General features: G+C 42.6%; 1 long non-coding RNA gene across 3 annotated transcripts in view; it reads right to left on the bottom strand.

The window, feature by feature from the left end:
- The window catches only part of LOC146397390 (uncharacterized), a 270,646-nt gene that overhangs the window by 101,634 nt on the left and 149,615 nt on the right, over positions 1-19,397 (bottom strand). For all 3 annotated transcript variants that reach the window (XR_014823547.1, XR_014823546.1, XR_014823545.1), the window contains exon 2: positions 18,919-19,052. This is a non-coding gene — a long non-coding RNA (uncharacterized LOC146397390). The remainder of the gene's footprint in view (positions 1-18,918; positions 19,053-19,397) is intronic.

Here is a 19,397-nt window from a genome sequence, read left to right as displayed (position 1 = left end):
GTGAAAACTATAACTGTAGAATAGAAAGAAATCTATAGTCCTCTTTCTGTTGTTTAAATTAAGTGTGCATGTGTGCTCACGCACATATATGTGTGCTTATTTAACTGGCATTAAAGTAGAAATGTCTCCTCTTTCCAGTATCGGAAACTCCTCCTTTTAGTTCATGTGGTTCTGTACTTATGTGTCCAATAATAACACCCCCACCTGGTCACAAAGACCAAGTTGACCTTGATCTGTTATAGTCTCAACTGTCCACAGAGATTGGCCCAAACAGAGCCATCACCATCCCTTCCTGGGAATGATCCACAGGTCCCTAGATAAAGAAATAATTTCTTCTCTTCATGGGGGTCACTGAACTGGTGTGTTATAAGCCTGGGGATACAGGGAAGCGTCTTTGCTGTCAAGCCAAGGAGTTCCAGAGTTCCCTGGTGGCTCAGCAGGTTTTCACGGCTGTGGTTCTAGTTACGACTGTGGTGCAAGTTCAATCCCTGGCCTAGCAAGTTCTACGTGCCATTGGCAAGGCCAAAAATGGAGAGAGGGGAAGAGATCCATCTCCCTTGGGTTGAAATGAAAAGTAAAAAAGTGGATAATGCGAAAGGAGAAAGGGAGAGAAAGGAGGAGGAAGACCTCAAATGAACCCCAGGATTCCTTCATGTTGGAATTCGGATCCACTCCTGGATTTCCCAATAATACAGTGATTAATTCTACTTTGGGCTCAAGCTAGTTTGAGTTTTGGTTTCTATTGTGTGCAAATTAAAGAATTCTCCCAAATACCATGAGTATATACGTGTATGCTTTTGTATGCCTCCTCCCCAATTCAAATCACATCCCAGAAGTTTAATAGCATTTTTGCCTGAAAATCTATGGCTGAAATTTAAGGTAGGAAAAAAATATTCCATTTTACTTATTTTAATTTTTGCAGTAGGTATCTATTATTTTTTATGATTTATTTTTCAGATAAAACATTGCCTTTTTCAGAAATACTTTAAAAATTTTTTTCTACCATGCCAGTGGCCTGTGGAAGTTCCCAAGCCTCTTCAGGGACACTGTCGGATCCTTAACCTACTGCACTGCAAGGGAACTCCAGAAACACTTTTGTCTCCAATAAAGGAGAGGATGAATATTGTTCATTTTCAAGAAGCGACCACTGAATACCCCATGGGTAGCAATATCTGAAACTGGAAATTTTGCACACACAACACACCTCTAGTTTATTTGCTGATTCAGTTCATTGTACGGTGAGCCACTGCAAACTGGAATCTTCCAGAAACATCATTTAGGTCTCCTTCATATTTGCCATTTCTGCTAAAATGCTCTTCCTCCACCTAACTGTTACTCTGGGCCCCCTTAATGTAGGATTTCTTACAAAGGCCAGCTCACTGCTTCATCATTTGAATAACCCCCCAAATCACATTCCGTTTTCTCTCTTTATGCCAACCAAGAACAAACCAAGTCACCTCCAAGGAACACAGAGCAACATGGCCAGATTCTGTCAGATTAAAATATGAGACAAATTAACCCTCATTAAGAGAATGCACCTGCAACACTGCCTACCAACTGTGAAAAAGCAACTGGCCGCATCCCTGAACCCATATTGTCTTCACCCCTCATTAAGCAGCCCCCCTGGATTTCACTGAGCAGTGCTGCCGTGAGAGGCCGGCCAGGTGGCAGTTCCGGCTGGACCACACGGAGGAGGCCTTGCAGGCAAGTTGAGGCTGTTCCATTTATTCTAAGTACATTTGCATGGGAAACAAAGGGAGATTTGATTTTAGAAATCTATTTTTATTTTCTCTAGGAAAACAACAGTGAACACTTTTTAAAGCACGCCAATTGTAATTTGGCTCATCCGATGCCTTTAAATGTAAAAGGTTCTTTAGTGGCTCAGTTTCCTTTCTGATGCTGTAAGCTAGTGGCTGCCTCAGGTGGGCACCGAATCACACTGTGCCAAATTAGAGAAGGGTTTCACTTTTTGCCTTGGATTTTTTTTTCTTTCCCACTGAAGAGATCCTCAGTAAAATGTTCCTGATGTAAATTCTTGGAGAAAAATAAGATTGATGCAAAGTCTCTGTGCTGAGTGATATTCTTATCAGAGCTCCTGATTCTCCAACAAAGAAACAGAATTCAAGACTGTCCTTCCCAGATCACTTGGCCGCAAAGCAGTGGAGCTGGCTTCTGAAACCAGGAGCCTCAGCTTCCAGAATCCACATCTGTAATTACAATACTAAAGTGCAGGGGGGTGGGGGTGGGGGAGGCACAAATGAGAGCCCGCCGCCTGTCCCTACAAATAAAGTTTTATTAGAATACAGCCATGCCATTCACATGGGTACCATCCAGAGCTGCTTCCACACTCCAGCAGGAAAGGTAGGTAATTGAAGCCAAGACCACATCGCCCACAAAACCAAAGACAGCCACTGTCCGATCCCTGACCAGAAAAAGCTTGCTGACCCCCCTAATATGGTATAACACCCCCGTTGATAAGAAGAAGATGACACAACTGAGTAGCACAAGAGACCAAAATCCATAACTGATAATGTTCAGTGCCAGACAGAATCTCCCCATAGAGTAGACACCAAGTCCACGTGGCAGCCTTCTACATCACGATGGCCCAGCCTCATCTGACCAACTCTGCTATTTTGCAGGCTACGTCTTGCCCCCTAACATAAAAGAAGTCTTCCGCTTACTAGATGAATGGAGGTCAAAAGAGAGAAGGCCCAGGAGGTCTTTTTGGACCAGTCACATATCTCCCTGCATCTTCTATCACTGACTCCTCTTCCCCACAAACAGGCCCCTGTCAGGTAAGGTGAGCAAGGCCCATGCCTTCTGTGGATGGACCCACAGATGTTCCTGACATTATCTGCCAGCTGCCCAGGGACAGCCTTTTCCTGGAGATGGACAAGCTTAATGAATGGAGATACCAAGCTGCAGAAGAGCAAGAAGAGACCACTCTGCAGGACATACTTCCCAAATTCTGGTTTGAAAGGATACCACTGCAAATACATGCCAGTGCATTAAAGAAGACCGCAAAAAGTGCTCAAAATTTCACAGTGAAGATTATCTTATTTTTTTTATTTTTATTTTTTATTTTTTTGGTCTTTTGTCTTTTTAGGGCCATACCCACGGCATATGGAGGTTCCCAGGCTAGGGATCTAATTGGAGCTGTTGCCCCCAGCCTACGCCAGAGCCACAGCAACTTGGGATCCAAACTACATTTTTGACTTACACTACAGCTCACAGCAATGCCGGATCCTTAACCCACTGAGCGAGGCCAGGGATCAAACCTGCAACCTCATGGTTCCTAGTCGGATTCATTTCTGCTGCGCCACAACAGGAACTCCGAAGAATATTTTGCAAATGCAAATCAAAACTACAATGAGGTACCACTCACACTGGTCAGAATGGCCATCATTCATAACAAAAGCTGGAGAGGGTATGGAGAAAAGGGAACTCTCCTACACTGTTGCTGGGACTGTAAACTTGTATAACCACCATGGAAAACAGTATGGCAGTTCCTCAGAAAACTAAACATAGAATTATCATATGATCCCGCGATTCCACCCCTGGGCATATATTGGGACAAAACTTTCATTGAAAAATATACATGCACCCCTGTGTTCATAGCATCATTATTCACAATTGGCAAGACATGGAAATAACCTAAATATCCATCAACAGATGAATGGATTAAGAAGATGTGGTACACATATACAATGAAAACTATTCAGCCATAAGAAAAAAAGAAATAATGCCATTTGCAGCAACATGGATGGAACTAGAGATGATTATACTAAGTAAAGTAAGTCAGAAAGAGATAGACAAATACCATATGGCATCACTTATATGTGGAATCTAAAATATGAACCTACCTACAAAACAGAAATAGACTCCTATACATAGAGGACAGACTAGCGGTTGCCAAGGGGAGGGAGTAGGAGGGACTGGTAGTTTGGGGTTAGTAGATACAAAGTATTCCATTTAAAATGGATAAGCAATGAGGTCCTACTGTATAGCACAGGGAACTATATCCAGTCTCTTGTAACAGACTATGATGGAAAATAATATAAGAAAGGAAATGTATATACATGTAAGACTGGGTCACTTTGCTGTACAGAAGAAAATTGGCACAACATTATAAACCAACTATACATTAATTAAAAATGGGAAATAATATTAAAAAAAAGTCACAGTGTAATCGTGGCAAAAGTTAATCAAAATATGGTTAATATTTGTACCATTTTTAACTATAACAGAGAATCAAATACTTTTCCCTCCCAGACCAACAAATTTGATTCTGGAAATTCAGAGATTTTTTTCCAAGAATCGTCAACTAGGCATTTGTTTTTCATTTACGAGATGTTTGTTGAACACTGACTGGGTGCCTATGTTCTAAGAGCATAAGATACAATAGTCCCTGTACACAGAGAGTCTCCATTCTAGTTGGGAAGACACATAAATAAGAAATAAACAAGAATATTTTAGGTAGCAGTAGAAGCTATGAAGGTAAAACAATAGCAGTGTACAGCATAAGAAAATGGGGAGATCATTTTAGACAAGAAACACAGGGTCATATGCCAGGAACTGCAGTCATTGTTAGGGAAAGGGCTGGAAAATGCTGACCGGAGAGGAAAAGAAAAATCTGCACAAAGGGGTTTCGGGCAGCACAACTAGAGCTGTCCCATGATTTAGACCCATGGGCCATCACTGATAGTGAATAACAAGTAGTTTTCTGGGGAGGCATTTTATGCCCCATGACATATACACTTGACCCTTGAACAACACAGGTTTTAAATGTGAGGATCCATTTAAATGCAGATTTTTTAAAATAGTAAATACTACAGTACTACACAGTCGATGCGGGTTGAATCTGAAGATGTGGAACTCCAGATTTTGAGGAACCATTAATATGGGGGCCAAACTATAGATGAAAAGTGGATTTTTGAGGGTGTGGAGGGTCAGTATCCCTAATGTCTGTGGTGTTGAAGGGTCAGTGGTATTGCTCCCTTTATGTATAGAGTATATTACTTCTTTATTTATACAATTCTTATTCCAGAAAGGCTTTTCAGGAAGTGCACCAATAGCTAGGAATGACAATGTAAATGTAAAGCAATGGCGAATCGGTTCTTTAAAATGTGGTATAATTAAAATGGTATTATAAAATATTATATATAATATGGCCATCATCAAAAAAGCTAGAAACAATAAATGCTAGAGAGAGTGTGGAGAAAAAGGAACCCTCCTACACTGTTGGAGGGAAGGTAAATTGGTGCAGCCACTATGGGGAACAGTATGGAGGTTCCTTAAAAAACTCAATATAGGACTACCATATGATCCAGCAATGCTACTCATGGGCATAGATCTGGAGAAAATCATAATTCAAAAGATACATGCACCCCAGTATTCACGACAGCACTACTCACAATAGCTAACACATGGAAGCAACCTAAATGTCCACTGACAGAAGAATGGATAAAGATGTGGTACATGTATAATTACTCAGCCATTTAAAAAAGAACAAAATAATTCCATTTGCAGCAGCATGGATGGACCTAGAGATTATCATACTAACTGAAGTAAGTCAGATAAAGACAAATATCATTATGATATAACTTATATGTGGAATCTAATAAAAAGGAAATGAAAACTTATTTATGAAATAGAAACAGACTTATAGATTTCTAAATAAATCTTATGACTACCAAAGGGGAAACTGTGGTGGTAAGGGGGAGGGATAAATTAGGAGTTGGGAATTAACATATACACACTACTGTATATAAAATAGATAATTGACAAGGACTTCTTAGTATAGCACGGGGAACTCTACTCAATATTCTGTAATAACCTATGTGTAAAAGGATTCTGAAAAAGAATGGATACATGTATATGTGTAACTGAATCTCTTCGCTGTACACCTGAAACTAATACATTATAAGTCAAAAAAATTTTAAAGATTATATATAATAAAATGGGAAAATGTACCCAATATATTATACAGGAAAGGTAGTTTCTAAAGCAGTATTTGTGACAGTTTATGTGTCAACTTGGCTGGGCCATGGGGTACCCAGATACTTTGTTAAATACTGTTCTGCGTGTGATATGAAGGTGTTTTATGGATGAGATTACACTAGAATTGATAGACTGAGTAAAGCAGATGGCCCTCCCTAACGTGGCTGACCCCATCCAATGCAGTGAAGCTCTGAACAGAACAAAAAGGTTGACCTTCCCTAGAATAAGAGGAACATTCTGCCTGATTGCCTTGAGCCAGGATATCAGTGTTGTCCTGTTTTCAGACTAGAACTGAAACATTGACTCTACTTGGGTCTTAAGCCTGCTGGCTTTGGGCCTGGAAGTACACATTCAGCTTTCCTGGGTATCCACTTTGATGACCCAAATCTTAGGTATTCTCAGCCTCCATAATCATGTGAGCCAAAGCAATTCCTTGTATACTTGTGTATTTCCTACCCCCACCCACTCTGTCTCTGCCTCTGTCAGTCTTCTGTCTACCTATCCACCCATCTACCCATCCTATTGGTTCTGTTTCTCTTTAGAACCCTGACCAGTATAGTATTGTATTATATAATGACATTCTTGTTAAAAATGAGTCTATACATAGAAAAAAACCTACCATTATGTATTAGCTGAGGTTAAAGCTGAGTGATAGGATTACAGGCAACTGCTATTTTTGTGTGTGTATATTTTCCAAATGCTGTTATAATAAAAAAAATAGGCATATATTTATATTTATACAGAGAGATAAAGGAGATTTCAGGCAGAAGACTGAGTTTTCCAGTTTCCTGGGCAAAGCCATCCATAGGCCTTGGAAGATGATAAGAGGAGGCTACCCCCACCTCGGGCATGCAGACTCACTTCATGTCCCTCTGTGGTACCCATGCCCCACTCCCCAAGCAGCCTTCCAGGTAAGGCTGGGCTTTTCACGTAGTTATGTCCAGAGGGAGAAAAGCCAGTGATATCCAGGCTTCAGTATTTTGATCCCTGTGGCACTCAGACGTTTAACCAGAAATGAATAAATAGTCTGGTCTGGGGCGTTGGTCATAGGAGTCTGGCCAGCCTGAGTCCTTTCCTGAAAAATTGTCAGTCATGATAGTGTGGATAGTCTAAGGCCACATGGCCAAGGGCCAGATTCTGGACCAAAGAGAGTTACTATATTTGCCCTAATTAAGTCTCTAAATGGACACTTCTCATCCATCAGGCTTTACACAGTAACGGCTTCTCATGAATTGCCTGCCAAATGCTGATGCATCTCCTTCTCTCATTTCTAACACTAAACCATTCAAGAGTCTCCAATTCTGGTCTCAGGCTAGAGTGCCAGGCCCATGAAATCATACGTCAAATTCATCTTCATTCAATCTTCCATGATCCAAAGTCAAAAATACTAAACATGGGAGAGAAAAAATATTACACACATTTCCCAACACATCGTCACGTGATAAAGGAACATGAACTGAGTCTTACAACAAGCCTATTCAGCCAGGAGGCAGGTATCATCCTCCCATTTTGTGGATGAAGGCACTGAGGCTTGGAGAGGTGGCTGGTCCAAGGCCACGCAGCTTGCAGATGGCCTTTGTCCTAATGAATCATTCCAACCGAAGAGAACCAACTACTGGAACCCCCTAGACCTTGTTCTCTTAGCTCATAACACTTGCCTACCCTCAACCATCTGTCTCTGTCCCCCTCACTCCCCACATTGACACTAGCTCTTTGAAGACATGACACATAAAGAGCCCAGGAGTTGCAAACTTAATTACCTGAGTGATCCACACAGGTGATGTAAATAAATGAAGCTGCCAGCCTATGGGAGCAGAGTGGTCTCTGGGAAACTGAAGGGGGTGGGGGTGGGGGTAGGGGTAGCTGTCTCTATGGTGATGTCTGTTTCTAAATCTGTATCAGGACTTCCTGTTGTGGCTTAGAGGTAATGAACCCAACTAGTATCCATGAGGACGTGGGTTCAATCCCTGGCCTCGCTCAATGGGTCAAGGGTCCAGTATTGCTGTGAGCTGTGGTGTAGGTCGAATATATGGCTTGGATCTGGTGTTGCTATTGCTATGGCTGTGGCGTATGCCAGCAGCTGCAGCTCTGATTTGACCCCTAGCCTGGGAACTTCCATATGCCAAGTGTGAGGCCCTAAAAAGACAAATCAATTCATCATTCAATCTACTGTATCAGAGGTCAGCAAACTAGAGCTCGTGGGCCAAATCAAACACACCACGTATTTTTGTATGGCCCACGAACTAAGAACAGTTCTTACATCTTTAAATGGTTATATAAGTACCTGCATAATATCCTTGATTTTGCCTTTTGACCCACAAAGCCTTAAAATAGTTACTGTCCGGCCTTGACAGAAAAAGTTTGCTAACTCTTGCTTCATGGTGTCACGGTTGTTCTAGGCACAACCACCTGTGGAACTGAGGCAAGTAAACCTCTTTGTTTATTAAAGGTCTCCAAATCAGGCATTGAGGATACAGTGATTTGATCTGAAAAAGCTTCGTTTTCTGTAATCCTAGCTATATGACACTCTGAAAAGGAGACAGTATGAACCCTGAACCAGTGGATTTCTCTTAAATCCTTTTCTTTTCTTCCTGTGCTTTCCAAACACTGAAGTTGCCTCAAGGAAAGCCAGACGGGCACCAGGCACCATGATTATTGTCGTTCTCTAACTACTTCTGGCCTCTCCAAATCAGGACAAAATAAAAGAATCCAAATGTGTTTCCATCTTTTGCTAGCGTTCAGCTCTCCAATTCTTCTTCCACCCTTCCGCTCCCCCGTGACAACCCTCTTCCTTCCAAATCTCGCACAAACCCAATATGCCTTCACACTCCCTCAGCTGCACACTTTATTATTATCTTAAGGTCAATACCTTTATAACTGTGCCTTTGACAGGCTTTTCTTAGATAACTTGAGGGCACTTCTTTGCAAGCAATAAAAATATCCTAGCCCAGGATGTTATTAGGATGAAAGTAATTACAAAGTCCTGGACTGGGCTGCCTGGGAAACCCTGCATTGCTTATTATTTTTTAATTCTTAGAACCAGGAGGACCTGGCTCATGCCTGCCTCACTTCAGAGGACCTCTCCCTTAAAACATACAAAGAAAGCATGTATTTGTTTTTGCCAGTAATTATTCAGTGCATGTGAATATTTTTCCATAGCATCTTAGAGAACCCTCCTGCACCTCTGTATCTTACTGCCCTTACTTTTGTAAGCAATGCTGAAAATTTAATTTCTTATATAGTGCCCTTTTTTTGTCCCCCACACCTCGCCTCCAACCAGATCTCAAGCTAACTGGTTGCTAAAGGCTATTCCAACAACTTCAAATATTATGAAAGAAGTAAAGCATACAAAGAAAAGAAGTCTATCCTATCTCTTGGGCATCTCCTCCATCCAAGATTTCCTTGAATCACTCGTCCATGGAGAAGAGGCTATAACATCAATCCAGCAAAGAGCAGTAAGAGTGTCAGTAAGTCTTAGGTCTACGTGAGAAGCTGAGATGCTACACTTCCAGAAAAAGACAACCGCCAAAGGAGCCACCCCATGTGGAAACCTGCTTGCATTGACCCTGTAGGATGAATTTATTAATCTCTTGAGAACCACCACTCTTTTCCAGCTGTGTGATCTTAGCCAAATTCATGAAATTCTTTGAGCCAAGGGTATTTCACCTCAACTTAGGGATATGGAGGAGTGGCTATGGGACTAAAGAGATAGGATTTTCAAGTTCTTAGCATTCCTCAGCCACAGAGCAGACAGGGCTTCCTACCCCAGCCCAGTTCCCTTGTAAAGAGCCTTAGACCTGATGACCTTCAAGCTTCATCAGCGCCAATATTCTAAGGTTCAGTTATCAGAACAGAGAGCCAGGCAGCCCAGGGAAAATAGGTAACTCTGAATCCAGGGTGTGTGGGTTCCAAACTAAGGCCAGTTCACTCACTGTGTCAAGTGACTCCAGCCAAGGAACCCCTGGACACTTCTAGAGCACTCTCTCCAATCTTAGGCTGATACCTCCAGTGCCAGAGACTAAACACTTAACATGTTCACTCATTTACTCCCCACAATAACCTGATAGCATCTCCATTTTACAGATGAGGAAACGGAAGCAAAATGAGAATGACTTCCCAGAATTTTTTTTTTTTTTCGTCTTTTTGCCTTTTTCTAGGGCCGCTCCCGTGGCATATGAAGGTTCCCATCTAGGGGTCTAATCAGAGCTGTAGCTGCCAGCCTACACCACAGCCATAGCAATGCAGGATCCAAGCCACGTCTGTGACCTATACCACAGCTCACGGCAATGCCAGATCCTTGACCCACTGAGCAAGGCCAGGGATCGAACCCTCAACCTTATGGTTTCTAGTTGGATTCATTAACCACTGAGCCACAACGGGAACTCCCAGAATTATTTTTTAAAGAAGGGAGTGACAGTAAGTGGAGGAAACAGTGTGTGTGCTATGAGAAACTGATAAACAATGAGGTCCTGCTATATAGCACAGAGAACTATATCCAGTCTCTTAGGAGAGACCAAAATGGAAGATAATATAAGCTATACACACACACACACACACACACACACACTTATATATATACATGCACATATATGTTTATATTTATATATACATGTCACTTTGCTATACAGCAGAAATTGGCACAATATTGTAAATCAACTACATGCTAATAAAAAAAAAAATAAAACACATGCAAAAAAAGAAGTAGCAGAATAACAGGTGATGGGACAGACCAGCCAAACACCTTTAGAATGGGTATTTAAGGCAAGTCTTCCTAAAGCGGGGGATCATCAGAGCTGAGGTCTGGAGGACAGCAAGGGCCTCCCGGTCTTGGGAAAAGATGTGACAACGAGAAGCACAGCAGAGGTGGGTCTGAGGCAGTGTTTCACTAATTTTCTCTGTGTCATCTGAAGGGCCCCCCCCCCCCCCAGAGTCTGGTTCAGTGAGTCTGGGGTGGGGCCTGAGGATTTTCGGGTTTACCATGTCCCCAGCCAATGCTGACACTACCGAGCTGAAATCCACACATTGAGAACCACACTCTGGAAGAGAAGTCTGCAACCGTTATGTCAGGAGGTAGACAGTAAATATATTTTCACCTTGCAGGCTATCAAGTCTTTGTTGCAGCTATGTAACTCTGCCATTGTATCAGGAATGCAGCCATAGACAATTTGTAGAGAAATGAGCATGCTATATTCCAATGAAATATTATTTCCAAAAATAAATGGTAGGTTGGATTAGACCTCATGGGCCACAATTTTCCTGCCATTGGTCTAGGAGAACCAGGAACCTTCCAAGACAGCAAGCAAAGCTCGCCCCCTCTCCCCCTACTAGAAACAACAACATTTCACCTTCATTTTTAATTATGCTTTTGTGTCTTGGCTTAAAAGCCACACCCCCAGGAAGACTTCCCTGGCTCTCCCAGGCTGGATGTCTGCCCCTCCTCTGGATGGGTCTAGACCCATTCGTGGGCCCTGTCAGAGCTCCAAGTTCAGTGTGATGTAAATGGCCATGTGGCTGTCTGTCTAAGAGGAGGAGACCACATCTCTCCCCTGGAAATGCCAGTCCAGTGCCCAGTATAGGGCCTGCCATCCAACAGGCCACCAAGGGTACTACTTACTGAACAACCACATTTTCCACTTTCACCTTTTCAAGAGCAATTCCAGGGACCTTGAGCAGCCCTTCTCACACTTTAATGCATATGGTTCACTTAGGGATCTTGTTAGAAAGCAGATTCCGACTCAGTCTGGGGTGAGACATGAGATTCAGCCTTTCTAACAAGTTCCTAGGAGATGCCAAGGCTGCTGGCTCATGGACCACACTTCAGATGATGGTAAGGTTTCAAAAAAACACAGAGTAAAGAAATGTCACTAAAGCTACACTATAAACAGGGACCCTTGAATCAATTTCTCAAATACTATTGATATAGAAACCCAGGAAGCCGGCTCCAGCTTCCTGACTAATGTTGAAAGAAACCACATTTAACAACCAACAAGGGAATTGTACTTTACAAAGCTCATTTTATTTCCTGTTATTTTAACTGTCACTGTAATCAAACTCAAAGATTTACCATACAGAGCTCAGGCGGGCACGTTGGGCATGCTTTGATTTCCAGCAAATTCAACCTACCTCCATGCCCTTGAAATTCATTTTTCAAACAAAGGGATGTAACAGGCTATAAATTATAAAAGCCCTTTATTAGGCAAAGCTCCCAATTGCCTGTAGCAGGTGCTGTTAAGAAACAGACCATTTTCAATATATTTTAAAAATACGTAGTTCTTAAACTTCTCATCGGTGGCCTCTCTAATGCAGAAGACCATTGAAATCCACATAGAATCATAGTGCCCAGAACTGGCAAACCTGTTCATTGACAGATGAAGAAACTGAAGTCAGAGAGTTTAAGTGACTTTCCCTAGGGCCAGAGAGAAAAACAGGAATAGACTAGAAACGACTGTTTCCTGAAATCTCATTTTTGGTAATGATTCTCAAAGTGTGGTCCCATGGTCCATGAACTCTTCGTTATCTATCTGCAGTGATATAAGTACAAAAATGAGACTAAATATTGAGAAACCTTTATGACAAGATGACAATGTTGGCATCTAAGCATAGGTCCATAGTCCAGTCTTTCTGAATTCCAGGTCTTTCCAACTCCCCAGCAAGTTGTATGTGGCCCAACTGCCATCTTGTCCATGCACGGTGGGGCCATGGCAGATTGGAAAGTTGTTTAAAACCTAGTCCTTCACCATGTTTACTAGTTTGAGAAGCACTGATGTTACCATTAAATCTCTCCCACCAATCACAGCAGAGCTAGTCTAGCTGAAAAGCTTGTAACTATGTTACTTATCAGTTGGAAATCTCTCTGTGGGCACCTCCCTATATAAATCTTCAAACTGGTAGGGTGAAAATACAAGAACTTGGGCTCTGGAGAGAGCCAGCCTATAGTCCATCTTGATTTCACCACTTTCCTTCCTATGTGACCTGGGTCCCCTTCCCTAGAAGCTGTAAGCCTCAGTTTGCTCATCTGTAAATTGGGGGAAGAAGTAGTACCCATAACCTATAAGATTGCTGTGAAATTTTTAAAAATAATAATAAAAGAAGAATCCTCCTAAAATGCCCGGCACAGTGCCTGGCATGTATGTTCACCCCTGTAAATATGCTAAGTACAGAGGATAGGAATGTAGACCATCTTGGATGGCAATCTCAGCTTAATCACCTACTAAGTGGGTAACATGAGGCAAGCCACCTACCCTTAAAACTGCTTCATCTTCAAATGGAAACAAAAATGTCACTGCCTCTAGGAGGATGTTGTAAGGATGAAACACAATAACCCATGTGCAACATGGAGCACACAGCTGACACTCAGCAAACACATAGTTGCAGTCCTAGTGGGCTGTCTCTGTGTCCCAGCTATCTGGGAAAGAATTTGCCTTTGAGGAAAGTCATACATAATAGTTTACCTGTGTAAATTCTGGGTCTTTTCTTTAATCAGTGGAATTAAAAGTTATGATTAAATACTAAAGGCGAAGACAGACCCCAGGGGACCATGGCAGTGAACTCTTATCTGAACAGAAGGGTGGGCAAGTGCTACCCAAAAGCAGATTTCAAGGCTTTTTTTTTTTTTTTTTTAAATCACTTTCTGCTGCCTTATTTCTAAGTTCATCTATTTACATCTGTTTACAAATGAGATTATCAGGAGCTTGGTCTTGCCAAGAATTAAACAGTGAGAAGATACAGTAGCTTGTGAATTTCTCTCGTGATGTGGGTGGAAGCAGGCATCTCTACATCCGCCAAGAGCTATTTGGGAGCTGTTGCCTTGGACGGTTTGGCCACCAGGGCTAGCTGAGCGGATGGAATCACATACTTTGAAGGAGATCAGGGCAGTTCTCCATCTCAGAGGTCCTGAGCTCAGGCCTGCAGTAAACTGCACGGGGTCACAGTCCCATGACCGGACAAACATTAACAGGAGGTGTTACAAGCCAAGCATTTGAAGAGTGAGAAAAGGAAACCCTGGATGCTGAGCTATAAGAGGCATCATCTGCAGAAGTAGCTGTAGGAAGCAAAGAACCAGATTATTACTTTTCAAACCAATATGAGCTAGTGACATAAGGAGCAGAAAGAAACTATTCCAGGGCTTCTACATCCCATGGGAAATAGGTCTAAAAATAGTAGGGTAGGAGAGGCAGCAACCTTGGACAAAACGGAAAAGAAAATGGACAAGGATTTGGCACACAACCTAAATCTCCTTTAACAGAAGGAATATCCTCAGATCCTGGAGGGAAGGTTGCTGAGGGACACTGGAGGAAAATAAGATGGTCCCCCCAATATCACCAACTGGCAGTAGTCCCATCACATCCCTCTGCACCCCTATGAGGACCTGAAGAGAACACTAAACAAGCTCCTGGGTGATGCTGTACGGTGCTGCCTTGATGCATTCATGTGAGTTCAGAGCTCCCCCCACCAGCACTGGGCACCCGCCACAAGTGGATATTTAAATTCAAATTTATCCAAACTAAATTAAAAATTCACTTCCTTGGTTTCACTAGCCACACTTCAAGGGTTCAATAGCCCCATGATATTAGCAGCTACCACATTGAACAATGCTGATATAGGACATTTCCATCATCCCCGGAAGTTCTGTTAAAAAGCACTGGCCTAGAGGAGTTCCTGTCGTGGCACAGTGGTTAACGAATCCGACTAGGAACCATGAGGTTGCAGGTTCGGTCCCTGCCCTTGCTCAGTGGGTGGGGGATCTGGCATTGCCGTGAGCTGTGGTGTAGGTTGCAGACGCGGCTCGGATCCCACGTTGCTGTGGCTCTGGTGTAGGCCGGTGGCTACAGCTCCGATTGGACCCCTGGCCTGGGAACCTCCATATGCCGTGGGAGCGGCCCAAGAAATAGCAAAAAGACCAAAAAAAAAAAAAAAAAAAAAAAAAGCACTAGCCTAGAGATAACAGAGTAGGTTGTTTCCAAAAGCCAGTGAGTTAGGAGAAAAAACAAACAAACAAAAAAAAACCACTCAAAGCTGGTGTGATAAAATGGCCCTGTTCCACACTGAGGCTGAGAGCATAAATTCAGTACAACATTTCTAGAGCTCAAGTGGACAATCTTATCAAGGACCTTAAAAACAATCAACGTTCTTTAGCCCAGTGTTTCTGCAGGCAAGATTCTATCCTAAGGAAGTAACCAAAGAAGTAGTCTTGAAATTTCTACATTTTTCATTCAAAATACTGGCTGAACAATTACTTGCCAGAGAATAAGGTTAGAAATCATGTAAATAAATAATAGAAAAATAAAAATAGTTTTCATCCTATGATGGAATATAATGCTGATTTTAAAAATTAACACCATTGAAATGGGGGAAATAAGTGTGACATAAGAGAAAAACAGAGCAAAATGTCTATGTGTCATTCTATACTCTTTAAAATTACATACGAAAATATAAATGAAATGGGAGTTCCCATCGTGGCTCAGTGGTTAACGAATCCGACTAGGAACCATGAAGGTGTGGGTTCAACCCCTGGCCTTGCTCAGTGGGTTAAGGATCCGGCGTTGCCATGAGCTGTGGTGTAGGTCACAGACGTGGCTCGGATCCCACGTTGCTGTGGCTCTGGCGTAGGCAGGCGGCTACAGATCTGGCTACAGCTCCAATTAGACCCCTAGTCCAGGAACCTCCATGTACCTTGGGTGCAGCCATAGAAAAGGCAAAAAGACAAAAATAAATAAATAAATAAATAAATAAATAAAAGGAAATACACTAAAATTTTAATGGGTATTTCCAGATGATGGAATCATGAAATTTTAAGAAAATTTCTTCATACATCCCTGAAAAATAATACTATATTTAACATTCATCAAGTGCTATTTGTTGGGGACAGTTCACAATGTCCTATAGGGTAGATTCTATACCCATTTCAGGGATGGGAGATAGAAACAAAGAGGTGAACAACATTCCCCAAAGTGAACTGGCAATGGGGTGCTGGAGCCAGGATTTGAGAGCAGGCACCTGGCTTCAGCTTCCAGAGTCTTAAACCGTAATAATCTCTTCATCTTAAAGAAGAGAATACTGAGGAGTTCCTGTTGTGATTCAGTGGGTTACAAACCCAACTAGTATCTTGAGGATGAGGGTTCTCTCCCTGGCCTCACTCAGTGGGTTAAGGATCTGGTATTGCCATGAGCTATGGTGTAGTTCACAGATGCAACTCTGATCTAGAATTGCTGTGGCTGTGGTGTAGGCTGGCAGCTGTAGCTCCGATTCAACCCCTAGCCTGGGAATGTCCATATGCCTCAGGTGCAGCCCCAGAAAGCCAAAAAAAAAAAGAAGAGAATACTGAAGCACACCTATTCACCAGTCAAAATGTGAGCAGAGACTCATAGATTAGATAAATATTATCCACTTTGAAAAAAAGACTCCAGGAGTTCCTGTAGTGGAGCAGCGGAAAGCAATCTGATGAGGAGCCATGAAGTTGCGGGTTCTACCCCTGCCCTCGCTCAGTGGGTTAAGGATCCGCTGTTGCCATGAGCTGTGGTGTAGGCTGCAGACATGGCTTGGATCTGGCATTGCTATGGCTGTGGTGTAGGCTGGTAACTGTGGGTCTGATTGGACTCCTAGCCTGGGAACCTCCATATGCCCTGAGCGCAGCCCTAAAAAGCAAAAAAAAAAAAAAATCCAAATCAAAAATTCAATTACAATATAGAACACAAGCTGCTTTTCATTGCTAGCCCCACAGAACGTACAAGAGTCACAAACACACTGCATGAGTACTCAGTGTGCACTGAGTGCTTATCACGCAGGCCCCTCCTACAAAGAGCTTCTCATTTAAGCCTCAGAACCACCTTCTGAAACAGTGGTCCTTACTCCACCCAGTTTTGAGATGAGGCAGTCAAAGCTTCGGAAGCTAAGCATCCAAGGCCACAGAGCTAGGAATAGGAAAACCCAAGAATGACATTTCGTCTGTGAACTTCAAAGCCTACATTCTCTATGAGGTCATAAAATGACCATCTAATTTATATTCCAACAGGAAATTTTCAGAGTGAAAGGGGAAGCTATTACTAATTATTATAGAATGACAGGTGTAAATTGTGACTATCCCAGGCAACCCTCTTCCACTGGGACAGGTGACCTCACTGGAATATTCTCTAGCAGGAAGGTCCACTGGGTGGGCCTTTGGACCTGCCAGGGGCTCTCAGGATGGGCTGGAAGGACAATGCTATTGTAAATTCCTAGGTATCTTTTATAGGATAAATTACAGATGCTTGCTTCCTGGTGCTCGCAGCACATGGCTGCCCAGACTAGCACTGCATGCTGATTTGGGTCCCTCAGAACAGAATGAATAAGGCAGACTCAGGCCATTCTGATTCCATGGGATGGGGTAGAAGGTTCCACCTTCAACAGCTGGGATTCGTTGTTATTCTTGTCAATGAGAACAAAGACAGGACCGGGTCGATTTCGTTCACTTCCAGCCCTGGCGACAGCCATCATTCATCTTTGCACGGCTTCCCGCTCAGTTCCTCACACATTACTTAGAGGAGGCAGCCAGCAGTGAGAGGAGAGAGCCTGCTAATCTGCAGATCCAATTCGTTGCGCTGCCCCTGCAGCCGTACCCTGCAGAATGCATCCACTGCTGGGGGGAGCCCCATGCCCATCTATCAGTGCGTCACAGGGGTCAGCGAGGAGGGTGTGACCCAGAAGTGAACTGACCCCGCAATCCATTAAATAGCCAACCTGAAACCCACCATGCTGGCCAGCTAATGGGGCTTGGGGCCATCATCAGTTAACTGGAAAATGACATCATTCTGGAGGCTGAAATTGGCTTCTACATCATCCCCAGAACAGAACACTTGAAGGAAGGCCAGGCACCTGGGCCTGGAGGCACCTGTCCTGCCATGCCATATCACACAGCAGTGTTCACAGGGGTGACGGATGATGACAACGCAGACAGAATGCCAAGCTCTCCTGTCATCTTGCTGTGTGTCCTAGGGAAGTTCTCTTAAACTCTTTAAGGTTCAGTTTCCTCATCTATGAACTGGGTAAAATAATAAAACTCACTGACAAGATTTTGCAAGAATCAAATCATTTCATACATGAAAAGCACTTAACACATTATCTGGTTCATAGGAAGAGCTCAATAAATGCTAGCAGTGACAAAGAATTATTATTGTATCAACAGTAATAAAAATTTCAACAATTAGCATATGCTAATATAAATACTATGGAATATATTCTTAAAAGTATAACGATAATGATTATTGTTATTATTATGTATTTTTATTATTATTTTGCATCTCAAATGAGAGCTGCTTGCTAAATAGGTCATCTAAAATCAAGGAGATAGAATGGAATAAAACAGAAGAGAATTATAGGAAATAAAATACCCAGAATGAAACCAGTGGATTTTTAGGTCAAAGATCAAGGTCAAGACATCACTCATGAAAAAAAAAAACTTAAGATTTTAAGATTAGCAAGAATGTCACCATTCACATCAGCCAAGTTTAGGGGTGAGGCATAGTGGGGAGTGGAATTGAGGCTCCATGTCTGGTCATGTCTGGATGAATGCCTCCTTTGGATCCCAAGTCCCAGCTGAGAATTAAGAGGCAGAAAAGCATCTAAGTACCAAATACCACTGATGAACAAAATTAGCTCTGTCTCACTGAAAGCCCTTGACTACGGTCTTCATAAACATTTAATTCTTTTCTCTGCAGCTGAGCTTTAGGAAAGTTTTTCAGCAAAAACAAAAGGGGGGGGGGGAGATTGGCTTGGACACTGTTAATAGAACATAGAGATAACTACAGTCCAAGTATTTCCCTTCCCCGATCTTCTTCTCCAGGGATGCTACTGAGTTAAAGGGCAAGAATTCCAGGTAGAACTGTTTCCTTCAGCCCCTGATAGATCCAAATGTCACCTTATTCCCAGCCTTAATGATTTTACCTTATATTTGGTGGTACTTCTCTATTCCTTCTCTCTCTGACAAATCCCAAGTAATCATTTGCAATCGCAAGATTGCCTGCTGGGTTGTCACTAGACCAGGGTAATTCACACACATGACTCTTGAAAATCTGGAGCTGTGGGCAGAAAAGGTGGGGGAGGGTCTCATGAATCACTGCCCAGTCACACAAAATCAATACCACGGAGGCGGTAACACAGCATGGAGAGCCATTTCCCCCTCTGAGAAGGAGGCAGCCGATACAGTTGCAGCTAATAGAACAAGTGAATGACAACTTAGTGAAATCTAGAGATTAGATGACTTCCAGCCATCATTCAAGGGCTGGGGCTGTAATTCACCATGTGACTGCCCACAGTTCAACACTCAGTTACAAGTTCTCATCTGTCCTTCCGAATCTGTCTCCTCCAGTCCACCCCTGCCCTGCATTCAACAAGTCTCTTATTCTGCTTCTAAACTGCTTTTT

This window comes from Sus scrofa, chromosome 13, assembly GCF_054392235.1.
Source record: "Sus scrofa isolate SSC_HxYL_T2T_F1_AM1 chromosome 13, Sscrofa_HxYL_maternal_Yorkshire_Landrace_v2.0, whole genome shotgun sequence".
Lineage (NCBI taxonomy): Eukaryota > Metazoa > Chordata > Mammalia > Artiodactyla > Suidae > Sus > Sus scrofa.
The sequence above is the reverse complement of the archived record's forward strand: the minus strand, read 5'-3'. Positions and strand labels throughout refer to the sequence as shown.